The following is an 18,989-nucleotide window of genomic DNA, read 5'->3' as shown; positions in this document are numbered from 1 at the left end:
AACTTAGCCCATGACAAGCTCATGATCTGCGGAGACAATCCTCCATCATGGGACACCTGATCAGACTCGGAATCCCGGTGCACAAGACATTTCGACAATGGTAATACAAGTCCAACAAGACCTCCCAATGCACTGACATAGCCTGATAGGAGTTGCGCGATCTCGTTGTCAGGGTACACCAGATGGGTCAGCCTACAGGTATACCAAATACCTCGAGTTTCCCCGAGGTGGCCCCGCAGTCTGCCCATTTGGGACCAACACCATCAGCACTGGCCCCCCTGCTATGTAGAAAATCCTCGGGTTCATGATGCCCTATGCCAATTAATTATTAGGTTCAAGTATTATTATGGAAAATGTTAAAATCAATGTTGGGCCTTGCTGGAAGAATTTTATTGAAAGGGAACTGTTAAGAGGGGCCCATAAACCCTAATCGTGTTAGGGACACAAAATCAAGGAACATAACACTGGTATGATGGAAACTAGGGCGGCAAGAGTAACAAACACCTGGCATAAGGCCGAGCCTTCCACCCTTTAGCAACTATATATATGCATTAATTAAATAAGAGGTATTGTGATATCCCATGATATCCATGTCCCAACATGGAACAACCTGCAACTGCACCTGCAACTAGCAACGCTATAATAGAGGCTAAGCAAAGCGGTAACATAGCCAAACAACGGTTTGCTCAGAAGGGCGAAAAGGTTAGAGGATAATCATGGCAATTTGGGAGGCTCAATAAACAAGTGGTAGGTAGCGCGACATAGCGATAGCATCAAGACATCTAGCATAGCAACGATAGTAGTGAGATCCAAGATGAGGGTCATCTTTCCTGAAATCCCGCTAGGAAGATGATTGAATCCATGAAGTAGACGAACTGATCCTCACAATCGCAACGTTACTGGAACTATCAATAAGAAGAAACACCAGAAAGAAGCAAACAACACGGTAAACAACCATCCAATAAACATGGCATGATGCACAATCAAGTATGATGCATGTCCGGTGTAATGAGGCAAACACATGTCAAAGAGAATCAAACAATTCTACAAATTAAGTGGAGCTCAATATGCAACGAGTTGCATATTGGAGAAACACCACATGCATTTATTTTGTTCTCTCCCGATTATGTACCCAACAATATTAGATGTTGTTAAACATGGCAAGAGGTGAAGCATAATTAACGCAAGTTTAAGTGAGGCCAGAAAGAACAAACAACAATTCCGGTAATCCCCACATGCATATTTTGAATTTGGTACTTTTCTGCCGTAAATCATATTTTAGAGTTGTTAAACATGCAAAGTAATGTCAGCAAGTTAATCTATGCATTTTTCTACCCCATTTACATATAAAGAACATTTAATTTGGAGCTACGGTTATTTAGTTATGAAATAAACCATTTTAACATGTTAATTATGCAAATTAAAGTAAACACCAATTTAAACATTTTTAACATGGATGAAAGTTGCATATTATGAAACTAGATTAAATTCTAAGCACTTTACATGTTTACAACATTTTAAACCGATGCATGTTTGTGGAGTTATTATATGCATGATGTCTATGGGGGTTTTATGCAAAACTGGCATTCACTGGATTTATAGGCAAATTCGTAGAAAAAAACTTGAAACGGGCTAAATCTACTGGCCCGACAGAGCACAGGGGTTTTAGTGCGGCCACTCACATTTGTAGCCTGGCCCGGTAGGAGGCGGGTCAAGCTGGGCCACGGGATGCCGCCCACGCGAGGACATGGCTGGCATTCGAGGCAGGCCAGGGGCAGTCAACGCGCGCACATGCTCGAGGCAGGGGCTCGTCGTCCTTCCGTAGAACGAAGTAGAGGAAGCAAGAGGGCGGGCGACACAACAGAGGGAATTGGCGGAGAGGCGCAAAGGCTTGATGTGGGACGGCGGCACCGGGACTGCAGGGCTCCTGCGGAAGAGACTTGAGGCGCAGGGGTGGCGATCTCAAGAAATTCGACGGGGACGAGGCACCGGAGAAAGAATGGCGATGGCTGACGGGACTTGCACGGGTGGTGCGGCGGCGGGGTTGGCCTGCAGGTGGCCTGGTTCGGCGAGGTCGCGGGCAGCGGTGCTAGGAGGTGGTGGCGCCATGGTCTACTGCTGCTCCTGTTGGTGAGGCAGCATCTTGGGATCTCCAGTGAGGCAGCGTCTTGGGGTCTCCGGCAAGGGAGCGGGGCCGGGGAACCATAGACGGAGGGAGTCAGCGGTGGAGACGCTCCAGGCGACGCCACTGTCTCCTGTTCGAGCAAACAGAGAGGGAGAGATGTGAGACCGGAGGGAGAGCGAGACAGAAGGGAAAGATGGGAGAAGGGCGTGATGGTGCTCATCATCGATGGTGAGCTCCTGCAGGCGCCGGCGGCAGCGATCCAGCGAAGAAAAGGGTGGCTAGGACGCGCGGCGGTAGGGACTCCTTCCCGATCTAGATTGGATCGAGGAGGTTGCGTCCGATGGGTGGAGCTGCGGGTTGCAGGAGCCGCGCATGATCCATTGGATCACAGACCCGACGGTCCAGAGGAGGATTGACTTGCTGGATCTGGAGGAAGAGGTGGAGCCTGCTAGTTGGGGTGGACCTGAAAATGAGGAGCGGTGGCGGCTGCGAGAATGGAATGGATAGGACGGCTAGTGTAACGCCCCAAGACCGGAGTTTCAGACGCCTTCCATGTTTTCCGAGTTTCGTCGTGTGAGTTGTTGGTTTGTTGCATTCATCATTGCATCATTTGCATTGCATCATGTCATCATGTCATTTAATTTTTAAAACTGAAGCAATTAAATTGTATGGATCTTCGATTCATTTAAATCGAGGGAACTCACATGGTGGTTTCTCTTTAAAACATACCCTCCCCATATTTAGGGAGATATTATAAAATATTCCATTGTTTTGGAATCACACATGAACCCACTTGCATATTAAATCCCTTGGCCTTTTCTTCTTCAAGTTTCGACTCTCTAGCCTTGTCAATAATTCTTTTACCATTTTCTGGAGCTCTACCAAAATTCTCAACATTTTTAGATACTCCGAAAACCTCGTCCTAGTTCAAACCCATTTGGATTAAATTCAAATGAGTTTGAATTCTTATCGTTCGATCTGGCCTTTTCTGATTTTCTCGGACCAAACATATTTTTGTGAGTCCAAGAAAATGAACCACATGCCCAAATTCTTCCTCTAACCTTCACTTGTCTCTTTTCCCTTCTCTTATTTCTGTGATTATGTAAAGAGAAGGAAATAGGAGAGAGAAGAGACCGGCTGGGCCTTCCAGCCCAGCTGCAACCTGCCAAGCCGGCCCCTTCCCCGCGGCCTCTCTAGGCTCGATCATCCCCGCGCCCCACCTAGGCCAGCCTTCTAAGGCCTAGCAGCCCCGCTGCAATCACTAACCCGACCAAACCCCACTCCCTCTCGATCCCCAGCACTGCCGCCATCTCCCTCGCTCGTCTCGATCCCCATCTCACTCTCTCCCTCTCGATCCTGAGCGCCTCCCGCAGCAGCCGTCGCACCTGCGCCTGGCCCGAGCGCCTCTCCTCTCCTGCGCCTCGTCCCCAGCGTCGTCTAGGCGCACTGCGCCCTCAAGTGCCCCACCTCCCGCCTCCCACAGCCTTGCCCGAACCTCCATGGCACGCCGCCCCAAGCTCCGCCACCGGTCGCCTCAACCTCTAGGTCCGGCGACACCCTAGGGTCCACGCCGGTGTCCAGTTTTGTCCCCGACCTGGCCTCCTCCTCGACCTCGCTTCGCTGCAGCACCACCGGTGACCTGACGGACGAGCAGAGAGCTCCGCCACCATCTCCAGCCGCCTGCATCGTTGCCTTCCTCCGCCCCGAATGGCTCCTTGCCGTGTCGTCGTCTACCCTCGCACCGGCCGCTACCTTGCCTCCGACCGGATCCGTCTTCTCTACCGTAGCACTGTGCCCATGATCCCCTGCTCCGACAAGCCCCTGCTGCTGCCTGCATCGAAGGTTGCCAAGGTCATCTGTTTAGCGCCGATGACTTTTGGCTCATGTGCACACCTCGCGTCTTGAACCTCCACTTTCTATTGCTGTTGACGTCAAGCTTGACCCCTGAACAGGGAATAACACTAAGTACCAGGTCAACGAGGACCGCCCAGTTCGTCTTCTGCCGTCTCCGGAATCACCAAGTCCCTCAACGACAAGTTCTTCTCCGAACGTGTACGACTACAGCCGGTGTGCATTTTTGTCAAGTCCGACTACGACAAACGACTACACGATGAGACGCCAAGTACAACTACACCCGGAGACCTTGAACCCGTCAAGTCCGACAACGATTGTGTACAACTTCCAACGACGTGCATGTTGCCAAGTACGCTCTCCGGATCGCCATGTTCGACTACCGATGACATATACCACTACCATCGCCGAGATCGTGAGATCCTCTACTTCCCCTTCAAAACGTGTAACACTACTGCCGCCCGAACGTCTACAGAACATGTACCATCGACCCTCGAGGACCCGTGGACGTCAAGTTCCTTGTTTTGACCCCGAACACCTATGGAGTGTGAACATCTACGAAGCGAGAACGAGTACTTCCACTACCGCCGTCGCGAGAACGCCTACTTCCCTCTATGAACTTGATCCGTTCCGATAAGGCACGCTTCGAAAGGTATAACCATCGAGACGACCGTCCATGGACCGAATGCATGTATGTTGAATGAGATGAACCCCGCGTTTGCACCGTGTCTGAAATTGTCGCTTGCATGGCCCTCCTCGTTGCCATACCATCCACCCGTGGGAACCCGGCAACTGGGATCACCCCATCATCTTGCATGACACGCTCCCATCACACTTCCTTTTGCACCGGCATCTCAATCGAGTTACCGGAACCAGAATGTTCCCGTGGAACCATTTCCGTTGTCATTGCCATGGCACCCCTTTTGTTTCCGCCACGATGACAAATGCTTCATAATATGCTCATGTCAACTTATAATAAAAATTGCATAAAACTTGCACATGTCACCCACATCATGATAACAACATCAAGAATGTTTAAAATTGTTGTTTGCATTAAATTGCTAAATGCTTAGGGGAATTTACCGGATTTGTTGTTTGTTATATTCAGCCCCATTTAAATTGTTTAGATAGTATAGTTTTTTTATGCTTCACCTCTTGCCATGTTAACTAACATTTAATATTTGAGTACCTAACCGGGAGTGAACTAAATAATTGATGTGGTGTTTCGTCAATATGCAACTCGTTGCATATTGAGCTCCACTTAACTTGTCGTTTTGTGTGTGCACTTTGCCATGCTATGCATATTTAAAACCGGACATGCATCATACTTGGTTGTGCATCATGCCATGTTTATGTGATGGTTGTTTACTATGTTGCTTGCTTCTTTCCAGTTTGCTTCTCTTGTTAGCTTCCGTTTCATTGCGGAGTTGTGAGGATTCATCCGACTACGTCCATTTGTCTTCTTCATGGACTCGTTCTTCTTACTTGCGGGATCTCAGGCAAGATAACCATACCCTCGAAATCACTTCTATCTTTGCTTGCTAGTTGTTCGCTCTATTGCTATGCCGCGCTACCCACCACTTGCTATATCATGCCTCCCATATTGCCATGTCAAGCCTCTAACCCATCTTTCCTAGCAAACCGTTGTTCGACTCTGTTATCGCTTTTGCTCAGCCCCTCTTATAGTGTTGTTAGTTGCAGGTGAAATTGAAGTTTGTTCCTTGTTGGAACATGGATATGTTTGGGATATCACAATATATCTTACTTAATTAATGCATCTATATACTTGGTAAAGGGTGGAAGGCTCGGCCTTATGCCTGGTGTTTTGTTCCACTCTTGCCGCCCTAGTTTCCGTCATACCAGTGTTATGTTCCTTGATTTTTCGTCCCTTATGTGGTTGGGTGTTATGGGAACCCCTTGACAGTTTGCTTTGAATAAAACTCCTCCAGCAAGGCCCAACCTTGGATTTAGATTTGCCTCACCACCACATACATTTCCCTTGGGAGTCGCGCTCCCGAGGGTCATCTTCATTTTAACCCCCCCCCCCCGGGCCAGTGCTTCTCTAAGTGTTGGTCCGAACCAGAGCACCATGCGGGACCGTTCCCTAGAAACTTGGGTTATGTTGGTACATGTACGCTTAGCTTATCCGGTGTTACCCTGAGAACGAGATATGTGCAGCTCCTATCGAGATGTCGGCACATCAGGCGGTCTTACTGGTCTTGTTTTACCATTGTCAAAATGTCTTGTTACCGAGATTCTGAGTCTGATCGGGTCTTCTCGGGAGAAGGAATATCCTTCGTTGATGGTGAGAGCTTGTGATGGGCTAAGTTGGGACACCCCTGTAGGGTTTAAACTTTCGAGAGCCGTGTCCGCGGCTATGTTGCACATGGGAATTTGTTAATATCCGGTTGTAGAGAACTTGACACTTAACTTAACTAAAATGCATCAACCGCGTGTGTAGCCGTGATGGTCTATTCTCGGCGGAGTCCGGGAAGTGAACACAGTTCTTGTGTTATGCTTGAACGTAAGTAGATTCAGGATCACTTCTTGATCACTTCTAGTTCATGACTGTTGCGTTGCTTCTCTTCTCGCTCTTATTTGCGTATGTTAGCCACCATATATGCTTAGTGCTTGCTGCAGCTCCACCTCACTACCCGTTCCTACCCATAAGCTTAAATAGTCTTCATCTCGCGGGTGTGAGATTGCTGAGTCCTCGTGACTCACAGATACTTCCAAACAGTTGCAGGTGCCGATGATGCTAGTGCAGGTGACGCAACCAAGCTCAAGTGGGAGCTCGATGAAGATCTTAGTCGTTGTCTTGTGCCTTTCCGGTTGATCAGTAGTGGACCTAGTTGGGACGATCAGGGATATAGCATTTGGGGTTGTCTTCTTTTATTTTGGTTCCTTTGTCGGACCTTGATTGTACTCTGGATCATGTATGTTCAACTTATATTTGTGTGAAGTGGCGATTGTAACCAACTCTTTATCCCTTTCTTATTCAGTACATGGGATGTGTGAAGATTACCCCTCTTGCAACATGCCTACCATGCGGCTATGCATCTAAGTCGTGCCCTGACACGTGGGAGATATAGCCGCATTGTGGGTGTTACAAGTTGGTAATCAGAGCCTTCCCTGACTTAGGATCCCCCTGCTTGATCGAATCGCTGACATTGTTGAGTCTACAACAAAATGTTTTGAGTCTTAGGATTATATATCACTAGTAGAAAAAGGGTCAAATGTGAAGCACATTAGTGCCGGTTTGAATATGAGCCGGCACTAATGTGACCCTTAATGCCGGTTCCAACGGCTAGGCGGGCGGGCATCATTAGTACAGGTTCATGGGCAACCTTTAGTACCGATTCATGCCATGAACCGGTACTAATGAGGCCAGTGCAGCTGTGGTCAGGCTGGGGCCCCCACAAAGACCTTTAGTACCGGTTCATGGCATGAACTGGTACTAGAGTTTCTTAGTAAGCTGATTTTTAGTCCCACCTCGCCAAGAGAGAGGCAGTATGAGCAGTTTATAAGTCGTGAGTGCAGAGACAATGATGAAGAGGCGCAATGCTCACCTGCACGTTGATTAGCTTCAAGCCTTTCGGAATAGCATAGATTGCACTAAGCTATGTGCAGTGCAGTCTACACTATTCCGAAATTCTTGAAGCAAATTAACCAGCATTGCACCTCTTTTTTATTTTTAATAACTTATTTGAACTCCGGACTTCTTGTGTTCCTATGCAGCATTCAAAGCGACATCATCAATTTCCAACATGTTCTGACATCATTTGTTGTTTTTCAGTCATTTACCTAATTTTTTAGAGAGCTAAAAGACCGTGAAATTGAAAATCACTACAAAATGAACTGTGAAAATGTTGAAATTTAGCATGGTATCTGTTGGGGAACGTAGCAATAATTCAAAATTTTCCTACATGTCACCAAGATCAATCTATGGAGTTATCTAGCAACAAGGGAGGAGTGGATCTACATACCCTTGTAGATCGAGCGCGGAAGCGTTCAAGAGAACGGGGTTGATGGAGTCATACTCGTCGTGATCCAAATCACCGATTATCCTAGCGCCGAACGGACGGCACCTCCGCGTTCAACACACGTACGGAGCAGCGACGTCTCCTCCTTCTTGATCCAGCAAGGGGGGAGGAGAGGTTAATGGAGATCCAGCAGCACAACGGCGTGGTGGTGGAAGTAGCGGGATTCCAACAGGGCTTCGCTAAGCGCTGCGGGAGGAGGGGGATGTGTCACGGGAGGGAGAGGGAGGTGCCAGGTCTTAGGTATGGTTGCCCTCCCTTCCCCCCACTATATATAGGGCCAAGGGAGAGGGGGAGGGTGCAGCCTTGCCCCTTCCTCCAAGGAAGGGTGCGGCCAAGGGGGGGAGGAGTCCATCCTCCCCAAGGCACCTCGGAGGTGCCTTCCCCCTTTAGGACTCTCCCCTCCTCTTGTCCCTTTGGCGCATGGGCCTCTAGAGGCTGGTGCCCTTGGCCCATGTAGGCCAAGGCGCACCCCCTACAGCCCATGTGGCCCTCCGGGGCAGGTGGCCCCACCCGGTGGACCCCCGGGACCCTTCCGGTGGTCCCGGTACAATACCGGTGACCCCGAAACTTGTCCCGATGGCCGAAATAGCACTTCCTATATATAATTCTTTACCTCCAGACCATTCCGGAACTCCTCGTGACGTCCGGGCTCTCATCTGGGACTCCGAACAACTTTCGGGTTACCGCATACTAATATCTCTATAACCCTAGCGTCACCGAACCTTAAGTGTGTAGACCCTACGGGTTCGGGAGACATGCAGACATGACCGAGATGACTCTCCGGTCAATAACCAACAGCGGGATCTGGATACCCATGTTGGCTCCCACATGTTCCATGATGATCTCATCGGATGAACCACGATGTCGAGGATTCAATCAATCCCGTATACAATTCCCTTTGTCTAGCGGTACGATACTTGCCCGAGATTCGATCGTCGGTATCCCGATACCTTGTTCAATCTCGTTACCGGCAAGTCTATTTACTCGTTTCATAACACATCATCCCGTGATCAACTCCTTGATCACATTGTGCACATTATGATGATGTCCTACCGAGTGGGCCCAGAGATACCTCTCCGTCACACGGAGTGACAAATCCTAGTCTCGATTCGTGCCAACCCAACAAACACTTTCGGAGATACCTGTAGTGTACCTTTATAGCCACCTAGTTATGTTGTGACGTTTGGCACAACCAAAGCATTCCTACGGTATCCGGGAGTTGCACAATCTCATGGTCTAAGGAAATGATACTTGACATTAGAAAAGCTTTAGCATACGAACTACACGATCTTGTGCTATGCTTAGGATTGGGTCTTGTCCATCACATCATTCTCCTAATGATGTGATCCCGTTATCAACGACACCCAATGTCCATGGTCAGGAAACCGTAACCATCTATTGATCAACGAGCTAGTCAACTAGAGGCTTACTAGGGACATGGTGTTGTCTATGTATCCACACATGTATCTGAGTTTCCTATAATACAATTCTAGCATGGATAATAAACGATTATCATGAACAAGGAAATATAATAATAACCAATTTATTATTGCCTCTAGGGCATATTTCCAACAGTCTCCCACTTGCACTAGAGTCAATAATCTAGTTCACATCGCCATGTGATCAACACTCACAGGTCACATCGCCATGTAACCAACATCCAAAGAGTTTACTAGAGTCAATAATCTAGTTCACATCACTATGTGATTAACACTCAATGAGTTCTGGGTTTGATCATGTTGCTTGTGAGAGAGGTTTTAGTCAACGGGTCTGCTACATTCAGATCCGTATGTACTTCGCAAATCTCTATGGCATCTCCTAGATGCAGCTACCACGTTCTATTTGGAGCTATTCCAAATAACTGTTCTACTATACGAATCCAGTTTACTACTCAGAATAATCTGGATTAGTGTCAAAGTTGGCATCGGCGTAACCCTTTACGACGAACTCTTTTACCACCTCCATAATCGAGAAAATTCCTTAGTCCACTAGTTACTAAGGATAACTTTGACCGCTGTCCTATGATCCATTCTTAGATCACTCTTGTACCCCTTGACTGACACATGGCAAGGCACATTTCAGGTGCGGTACACAGCATAGCATACTGTAGAGCCTATGTCTTAAGCATAGGGGACGACCGTCGTCCTTTCTCTCTATTCTGCCGTGGTCGAGCTTTAAGTCTTAACTTCATACCTTACAACTCAGGCAAGAACTCCTTGTTTGACTGATCCATCTTGAACACCTTCAAGATCATGTCAAGGTATGTGCTCATTTGAAAGTACCATTAAGCGTTTTGATCTATCCTTATAGATCTTGATGCTCAACGTTCAAGTAGCTTAATCCAGGCTTTCCATTGAAAAATACTTTCCAAATAACCCTATATGCTTTCCAGAAATTCTACGTCATTTCTGATCAACAATATGTCAACATATACTTATCAGAAATTCTATAGTGCTCCCACTCACTTCTTTGGAAATACAAGTTTCTCATAAACTTTGTATACACCCAAAATCTTTGATCATCTTATCAAAGCATACATTCCAACTCCGATATGCTTACTCCAGTCCTTAGAAGGATTGCTGGAGCTTTGCATACTTATTAGCATCTTTCAGGATTGACAAAACCTTCCGGTTGTATCACATACAACCTTTCCTCAATAAAATCATTGAGGAAACAATGTTTTGACATCCTATCTACAAGATTTCATAAATAATGCAGTAATCGCCAATATAATTCCAACAGACTCTTAGCATCGCTACGAGTGAGAAAGTCTCATCGCAGTCAACTCCTTTGAACTTGTCGGAAAACATCTTAACGACAAGTCGAGCTTTCTTAATGGTGATACTTACCATCATTGTCTGTCTTCCTTTTAAAATCCATATGTACCTAACAGCCTTACGACCATCAAGTTGTTCTGCCAAAGTCTACACTTTGTTTTCATACATGGATCCTATCTCGGATTTTATGGCCTCGAGCCATTTATCGGAATCCGGGCCCACCATCGCTTCTCCATAGCTCGTAGGTTCATTGTTGTCTAGCAACATGACTTCCAAGACAGGATTACGTACCACTCTGAAGTAGTACACATCCTTGTCATCCCACGATGTTTGGTAGTGACTTGATCTGAAGTTTCATGATCACTATCATAAGCTTCCACTTCAATTGGTGTAGGTGCCACAGGAACAACTTCCTGTGCCCTGCCACACACTAGTTGAAGAGACGGTTCAATAACCTCATCAATTCTCCACCATCCTCCCACTCAATTCTTTCGAGAGAAACTTTTCCTCGAGAAAGGACCCGATTCTAGAAACAATCCCTTATTGTTTTCGGATCTGAGACAGGAGGTATACCCAACTATTTTGGGTGTCCTATGAAGATGCATTTATCCACTTTGGGTTCGAGCTTATCAGCCTGAAAGTTTTTCACATAAGCGTCGAAGCCCCAAACCTTTAAGAAATGACAGCTTAGGTTTCTCTAAACCATAGTTCATATGGTGTCATCTCATCGGAATTATGTGGTGCCCTATTTAAAGTGAATGTGGTTGTCTCTAATGCCTAACCCATAAACTATCGTGGTAATTCGATAAGAGACATCATGGTATGCATCATATCCAATAGGGTGCAGTTATGATGTTCGGACACACCATCACGCTATGGTGTTCCAGGCTGTATTAGTTGTGAAACAATTTCCACAATGTCTTAATTATGTGCCAAACTCGTAATTCAGATATTCATCTCTATGATCATATCATAGATATTTTATCCTCTTGTCACGACGATCTTTCAACTTCACCCTGAAATTACTTGAAGCTTTCAATAATTCAGACTCGTGATTCATCAAGTAAATATACTCAACATCTACTCAAATCATCAGTGAAGTAAGAACATAACGATATCCACTACATGCCTCAGCACTCATTGGACTGCACACATCAAAATGTATTACTTCCAACAAGTTGCTTTCTAGTTCCATTTTACTGAAAACGAGGCTTTCAGTCATCTTGCCCATGTGGTATGATTTGCATGTCTCAAGTGATTCAAAATCAAGTGAGTCCAAACGATCCATCTGTATAGAGTTTCTTCATGCATATCTACCAACAAACATGGTTCGCATGTCTCAATCCTTTCAAAAATGAGTGAGTCCAAAGATCCATCAACATGGAGCTTCTTCATGCGTTTTATACCGATATGACTTAAGTGGCAGTGCCACAAGTAGGTGGTACTATCATTACTATCTTATATATTTTTGCATGAACATGTGTATCACTATGATCGAGATTCAATGAACCATTCATTTTAGGTGCAAGACCATTGAAGGTATTATTCAAATAAACAGAGTAACCGTTATTCTCCTTAAATGAATAACCGTATTGCGATAGACATAATCCAATCATGTCTATGCTCAACGCAAACACCAATCTCGATGGTAGAGGGAGCGTGCGATGCTTGATCATATCAACATTGGAAACATTTCCAACACATACCGTCAGCTCACCTTTAGCTAGTCTCCGTTTATTCCGTAGCTTATATTTCGAGTTACTAACACTTAGCAACCGAACCGGTATCTAATACCCTGGTGCTACTAGGAGTACTAGTAAAGTACACATTAACATAATACATCCAATATACTTCTATCGACCTTGCCAGCCTTCTCATCTACCAAGTATCTAGGGTAATTCTGCTCCAGTGGTTGTTCCCCTTATTACAGAAGCACTTAGTCTCCGGTTTGGGTTCAACTTTGGGTTTCTTCATTAGAGCAGCAGCTGAATTGCTATTTCATGAAGTATCCCTTCTTGCCCTTGCCCTTCTTGAAACTAGTGGTTTCACCAACCATCAACAAATGATGCTCCTTCTTGATTTCTACTTTCGCGGTGTCAAACATTGCGAATATCTCAAGGATCATCATATATGTCCCTGATATATCATAGTTCATCACGAAGCTCTAGCAGCTTGGTGGTAATGACTTCGGAGAACCATCACTATTTCATCTGGAAGATCAACTCCCACTTGATTCAAATGATTGTTGTACTCAGACAATCTGAGCACAAGCTCAACAATTGAGCTTTTCTCCCTTAGTTTGTAGGCTAAGAAAATCGTCAGAGGTCTTATACCTCTTGACGTGGGCATGAGCCTGAAATCCCAATTTCAGCCCTCGAAACATCTCATATGTTTCGCGACGTTTCAAAACGTCTTTGGTGCCTCAACTCTAAGCCGTTTAACTGAACTATCACGTAGTTATCAAAATGTGTATGTCAGATGTTCGCAACATCCATAGACAACGTTCGAGGTTCAGCACACTGAGCGGTGCATTAAGGACATAAGCCTTCTATGAAGCAATGAGGACAAACCTCAGTTTACGGACCTAGTCCGCATAATTACTACTATCAACTTTCAACTAATTTTTTTTCTCTAGGAACATATCTAAACAGTAGAACTGAAGCGTGAGCTACGACATAATTTGCGAAGATCTTTTGACTATGTTTAGGATAATTAAGTTCATCTTATGAACTCCCACTCAGATAGAGATCCCTCTAGTCATCTAAGTGATTACATGATCCGAGTCAACTAGGCCGTGTCCGATCATCACGTGAGACGGACTAGTCAACATTGGTGAACATCTTCATGTTGATCGTATCTACCATACGACTCATGCTCGACCTTTCGGTCTTCTGTGTTCCGAGGCCATGTCTCTACACATGCTAGGCTCGTCAAGTCAACCTAAGTGTTTCGCGTGTGTAAATCTGTCTTACACCCGTTGTATGTGCACGTTAGAATCTATCACACCCGATCATCACGTGGTGCTTCAAAACAACGAACCGTCGCAACGGTGCACAGTTAGGGGAACACTTTCTTGAAATTATTATGAGGGATCATCTTATTTACTACCGTCGTTCTAAGTAAACAAGATGCAAAAACATGATAAACATCACATGCAATCAAATAGTGACATGATATGGCCAATATCATATTGCTCCTTTTGATCTCCATCTTTGGGGCTCCATGATCATCTTGTCACCGGCATGACACCATGAGCTCCATCATCATGATCTCTATCATCGTGTCTTCATGAAGTTGTCTCGTCAACTATTACTTCTACTACTATAGCTAACGGTTAGCAATAAAGTAAAGTAATTACATGACGTTTATGTTGACACGCAGGTCATAAATAAATTAAGACAACTCCTATGGCTCCAACCGGTTGTCATACTCATCGACATGCAAGTCGTGATTCCTATTACAAGAACATGATCAATCTCATACATCACATATATCATTCATCACATCCTTTGGCCATATCACATCACATAGCATACCCTGCAAAAACAAGTTAGACGTCCTCTAATTGTTGTTTGCATGTTTTACGTGGCTGCTATGGGTTTCTAGCAAGAACGTTTCTTACCTACGCAAAAACCACAACATGATATGCCAATTGCTATTTACCCTTCATAAGGACCCTTTTCATCGAATCCGATCCGACTAAAGTGGGAGAGACAGACACCCGCCAGCCACCTAATGCAACTAGTGCATGTCAGTCGGTGGAACCGGTCTCACGTAAGCGTACGTGTAAGGTTGGTCCGGGCCGCTTCATCCCACGATGCTGCCGAATCAAGATAAGACTAGTAACGGCAAGTAAATTGACAAAATCAATGCCCACAACTACTTTGTGTTCTACTCGTGCATAGAAGCTACGCATAGACCTAGCTCATGATGCCACTGTTGGGGAACGTAGCAATAATTCAAAATTTTCCTACGTGTCACCAAGATCAATCTATGGAGTTATCTAGCAACGAGGGTCGAGTGGATCTACATACCCTTGTAGATCGCGCGCGGAAGCGTTCAAGAGAACGGGGTTGATGGAGTCGTACTCGTCGTGATCCAAATCACCGATGATCCTAGCGCCGAACGGACGGCACCTCCGCGTTCAACACACGTACGGAGCAGCAACGTCTCCTCCTTCTTGATCCAGCAAGGGGGGAGGAGAGGTTAATGGAGATCCAGCAGCACAACGGCGTGGTGGTGGAAGTAGCGGGTTTCCAACAGGGCTTCGCTAAGCGCTGCGGGAGGAGGGAGATGTGTCACGGGAGGGAGAGGGAGGCGCCAGGCCTTAGGTATGGTTGCCCTCCCTTCCCCCCACTATGTATAGGGCCAAGGGAGAGGGGGAGGGCACAGCCTTGCCCCTTCCTCCAAGGAAGGGTGCGGCCAAGGGGGGGAGGAGTCCATCCTCCCCAAGGCACCTCGGAGGTGCCTTCCCCCTTTAGGACTCTCCCCTCCTCTTGTCCCTTTGGCGCATGGGCCTCTAGAGGCTGGTGCCCTTGGCCCATGTAGGCCAAGGCGCACCCCCTACAGCCCATGTGGCCCTCCGGGGCAGGTGGCCCCACCCGGTGGACCCCCAGGACACTTCCGGTGGTCCCGGTACAATACCGGTGACCCCGAAACTTGTCCCGATGGCCGAAATAGCACTTCCTATATATAATTCTTTACCTCCGGACCATTCCGGAACTCCTCGTGACATCCGGGATCTCATCCGGGACTCCAAACAACTTTCGGGTTACCACATACTAATATCTCTATAACCCTAGCGTCACCGAACCTTAAGTGTGTAGACCCTACGGGTTCGAGAGACATGCAGACATGACCGAGATGACTCTCCGGTCAATAACCAACAGCGGGATCTGGATACCCATGTTGGCTCCCACATGTTCCACGATGATCTCATCGGATGAGCCACGATGTCGAGGATTCAATCAATCCCGTATACAATTCCCTTTGTCTAGCGGTACGATACTTGCCCGAGATTCGATCGTCGGTATCCCGATACCTTGTTCAATATCGTTACCGGCAAGTCTCTTTACTCGTTTCATAACACATCATCCCGTGATCAACTCCTTGATCACATTGTGCACATTATGATGATGTCCTACCGAGTGGGCCCAGAGATACCTCTCCGTCACACGGAGTGACAAATCCCAGTCTCGATTCGTGCCAACCCAACAGACACTTTCGGAGATACCTGTAGTGTACCTTTATAGCCACCCAGTTACGTTGTGATGTTTGGCACACCCAAAGCATTCCTACGGTATCCGGGAGTTGCACAATCTCATGGTCTAAGGAAATGATACTTGACATTAGAAAAGCTTTAGCATACGAACTACACGATCTTGTGCTATGCTTAGGATTGGGTCTTGTCCATCACATCATTCTCCTAATGATGTGATCCCGTTATCAACGACATCCAATGTCCATGGTCAGGAAACCGTAACCATCTATTGATCAATGAGCTAGTCAACTAGAGGCTTACTAGGGACATGGTGTTGTCTATGTATCCACACATGTATCTGAGTTTCCTATCAATACAATTCTAGCATGGATAATAAACGATTATCATGAACAAGGAAATATAATAATAACCAATTTATTATTGCCTCTAGGGCATATTTCCAACAGTCTCCCACTTGCACTAGAGTCAATAATCCAGTTCACATCGCTATGTGATTAACACTCAAGGTCAAATCCCATGTGACTAACACCCAAAGAATTCTGGGTTTGATCATGTTATGCTTGTGAGAGAGGTTTTAGTCAACGGTTCTGCAACATTTAGATCCGTATGTACTTCGCAAATCTCTATGTCATCTTGTAGATGCAGCTACTATGCTATATTTGGAGCAATTTCAAATAACTGTTCTACTTGGAGCTATTCTAAATTGTTGCTCCATTATACGTATCCGGTATCTCTACTTAGAGCTATCCGGATAGGTGTTAAGCTTGCATCGACGTAACTCTTTACGTCGAACTCTTTATCACCTCCATAACCGAGAAACATATCCTTATTCCTCTAAGGATAATTTTGACCGCTATCTGGTGATCTACTCCTAGATCACCTTTGGACCCTCTTGCCAGACATGTGGCAAGGCACACATCAGGTGCGGTACTCAGCATGGCATACCGTATAGAGCCTATGACAAAAGCATAGGGGACGACCTTCGTCCTTCCTCTTTCTTCTGCCGTGGTCGAGCTTTAAGTCTTAACTTCATACCTTACAACTCAGGCAAGAACTCCTTCTTTGGCTGATCCATCTTGAACACCCCCAAGATCATGTCAAGGTATGTGCTCATTTGAAAGTACCATTAAGCGTTTTTTTATCTAGCCTTATAGATCTTGATGCTCAATGTTCAAGTAGCTTAATCCAGGTTTTCCATTGAAAAACACCTTTCAAATAACCCTATATGCTTTCCAGAAATTCTACATCATTTTGGATCAACAATATGTCATCCACATATACTTATCAGAAATGTTGTAGTGCTCCCACTCACTTTATTGTAAATACAAGTTTCTAACAAACTTTGTATAAACCCATAAACTTTGATTACTCCATCAAAGTATATATTCCGACTCCAAGATGCTTGCTCTAGTCCATGGAAGGATTGCTGGAGCTACCATACCTTTTAGCATCCTTAGGATCGACAAAACCTTTCTGATTGTATCACATACAACCTTTCCTTACGAAAACTGGTAAGGAAACTTGTTTTGACATCCATCTGCCAGATTTCATAAATGCAGCTTATGCTAACATGATTCCGACGGACTTATGCATCGCTACGGGTGAGAAAATCTCATCGTAGTCAACTGCTTGAACTTGTGAAAAACTCTTCGCCACAAGTCGAGCTTCATAGACGATGACATTACCGTCCACGTCCGTCTTCTTCTTAAAATCCACATGTACCTAACAGCCTTACGACCATCAAGTAGTTCTTCCAAAGTCTACACTTTGTTTTCATACATGGATCCTCTCTCGGATTTTATGGCCTCGAGCCAATTTTCGGAATCCGGGCCCACCATCGCTTCTCCATAGCTCATAGGTTCATCGTTGTCCAACAACGTGACCTTTAAGACAGGGTCACCACTTAGAAGTTGTACACACCCTTGTCGACCCATGAGGTTCGATAGTAACTTGATCTGAAGCTCCATGATAATCATCATTAGCTTTCTCTTCAACTGAGGCAGGTGCCACAGAAACATTTTTCCTGTGTTGCGCTACTCTCTGGTTGAAGTAAAGGTTCAACAACCTTATCAAGTTCTATCTTCCTCCCACTCAATTCTTTCGAGAGAAACTTTTCCCCGAGAAAGGGCCCGATTCCAGAAACAATCCCTATTGCTTTCGGATCTGAGACAGGAGGTAAACCCAACTGTTTTGGGTGTCCTTTGAAGATGCATTTATCCGCTTTGGGTTCGAGCTTATCAGCCTGAAACTTTTTCACATAAGCGTCGCAGCCCCAAACTTTTTAAGAAATGACAGTTAGGTTTCTATAAACCATAGTTCATACGGTGTCATCTCATCGGAATTACGTGGTGCCCTATTTAAAGTGAATGTGGTTGTCTCTAATGCCTAACCCATAAACTATCGTGGTAATTCGATAAGAGACATCATGGTATGCATCATATCCAATAGGGTGCAGTTATGATGTTCAGACACACCATTACACTATGGTGTTCCAGGCTGTGTTAGTTGTGAAACAATTTCCACAATGTCTTAATTCTGTGCCAAACTCGTAATTCAGATATTCATCTCTATGATCATATCATAGATGTTTTATCCTCTTGTCACGACGATCTTTCAACTTCACCCTGAAATTACTTGAACCTTTCAATAATTCAGACTCGTGATTCATCAAGTAAATATACTCAACATCTACTCAAATCATCTGTGAATTAAGAACATAACTATATCCACTACACGCCTCAGCACTCATTGGACTGCACACATCAAAATGTATTACTTCCAACAAGTTGCTTTCTAGTTCCATTTTACTGAAAACGAGGCTTTCATTCATCTTGCCCATGTTGTATGAGTTGCATGTCTCAAGTGATCCAAAATCAAGTGAGTCCAAACGGTCCATTTGCATGGAGTTTCTTCATGCATATACACCAATAGACATGGTTCGCATGTCTCAAACTTTTCAAAAATGAGTGAGC

At 45.6% G+C, this 18,989-nt stretch overlaps 1 long non-coding RNA gene across 1 annotated transcript; it reads right to left on the bottom strand.

Moving 5' to 3' along the window:
• Positions 1-664: 664 nt before the first annotated feature.
• Positions 665-2,798, bottom strand: LOC125515073. The gene is made up of 2 exons (XR_007286775.1): positions 1,683-2,798; positions 665-905 (listed from the first exon to the last, which is right to left on the bottom strand). It is a non-coding gene; the product is annotated as an uncharacterized LOC125515073 (long non-coding RNA).
• Positions 2,799-18,989: the final 16,191 nt, after the last annotated feature.

The sequence above is a fragment of the Triticum urartu genome, chromosome 6, assembly GCF_003073215.2.
Source record: "Triticum urartu cultivar G1812 chromosome 6, Tu2.1, whole genome shotgun sequence".
NCBI classification, from domain to species: domain Eukaryota; kingdom Viridiplantae; phylum Streptophyta; class Magnoliopsida; order Poales; family Poaceae; genus Triticum; species Triticum urartu.
This window is presented reverse-complemented; position numbering and strand designations above follow the sequence as displayed.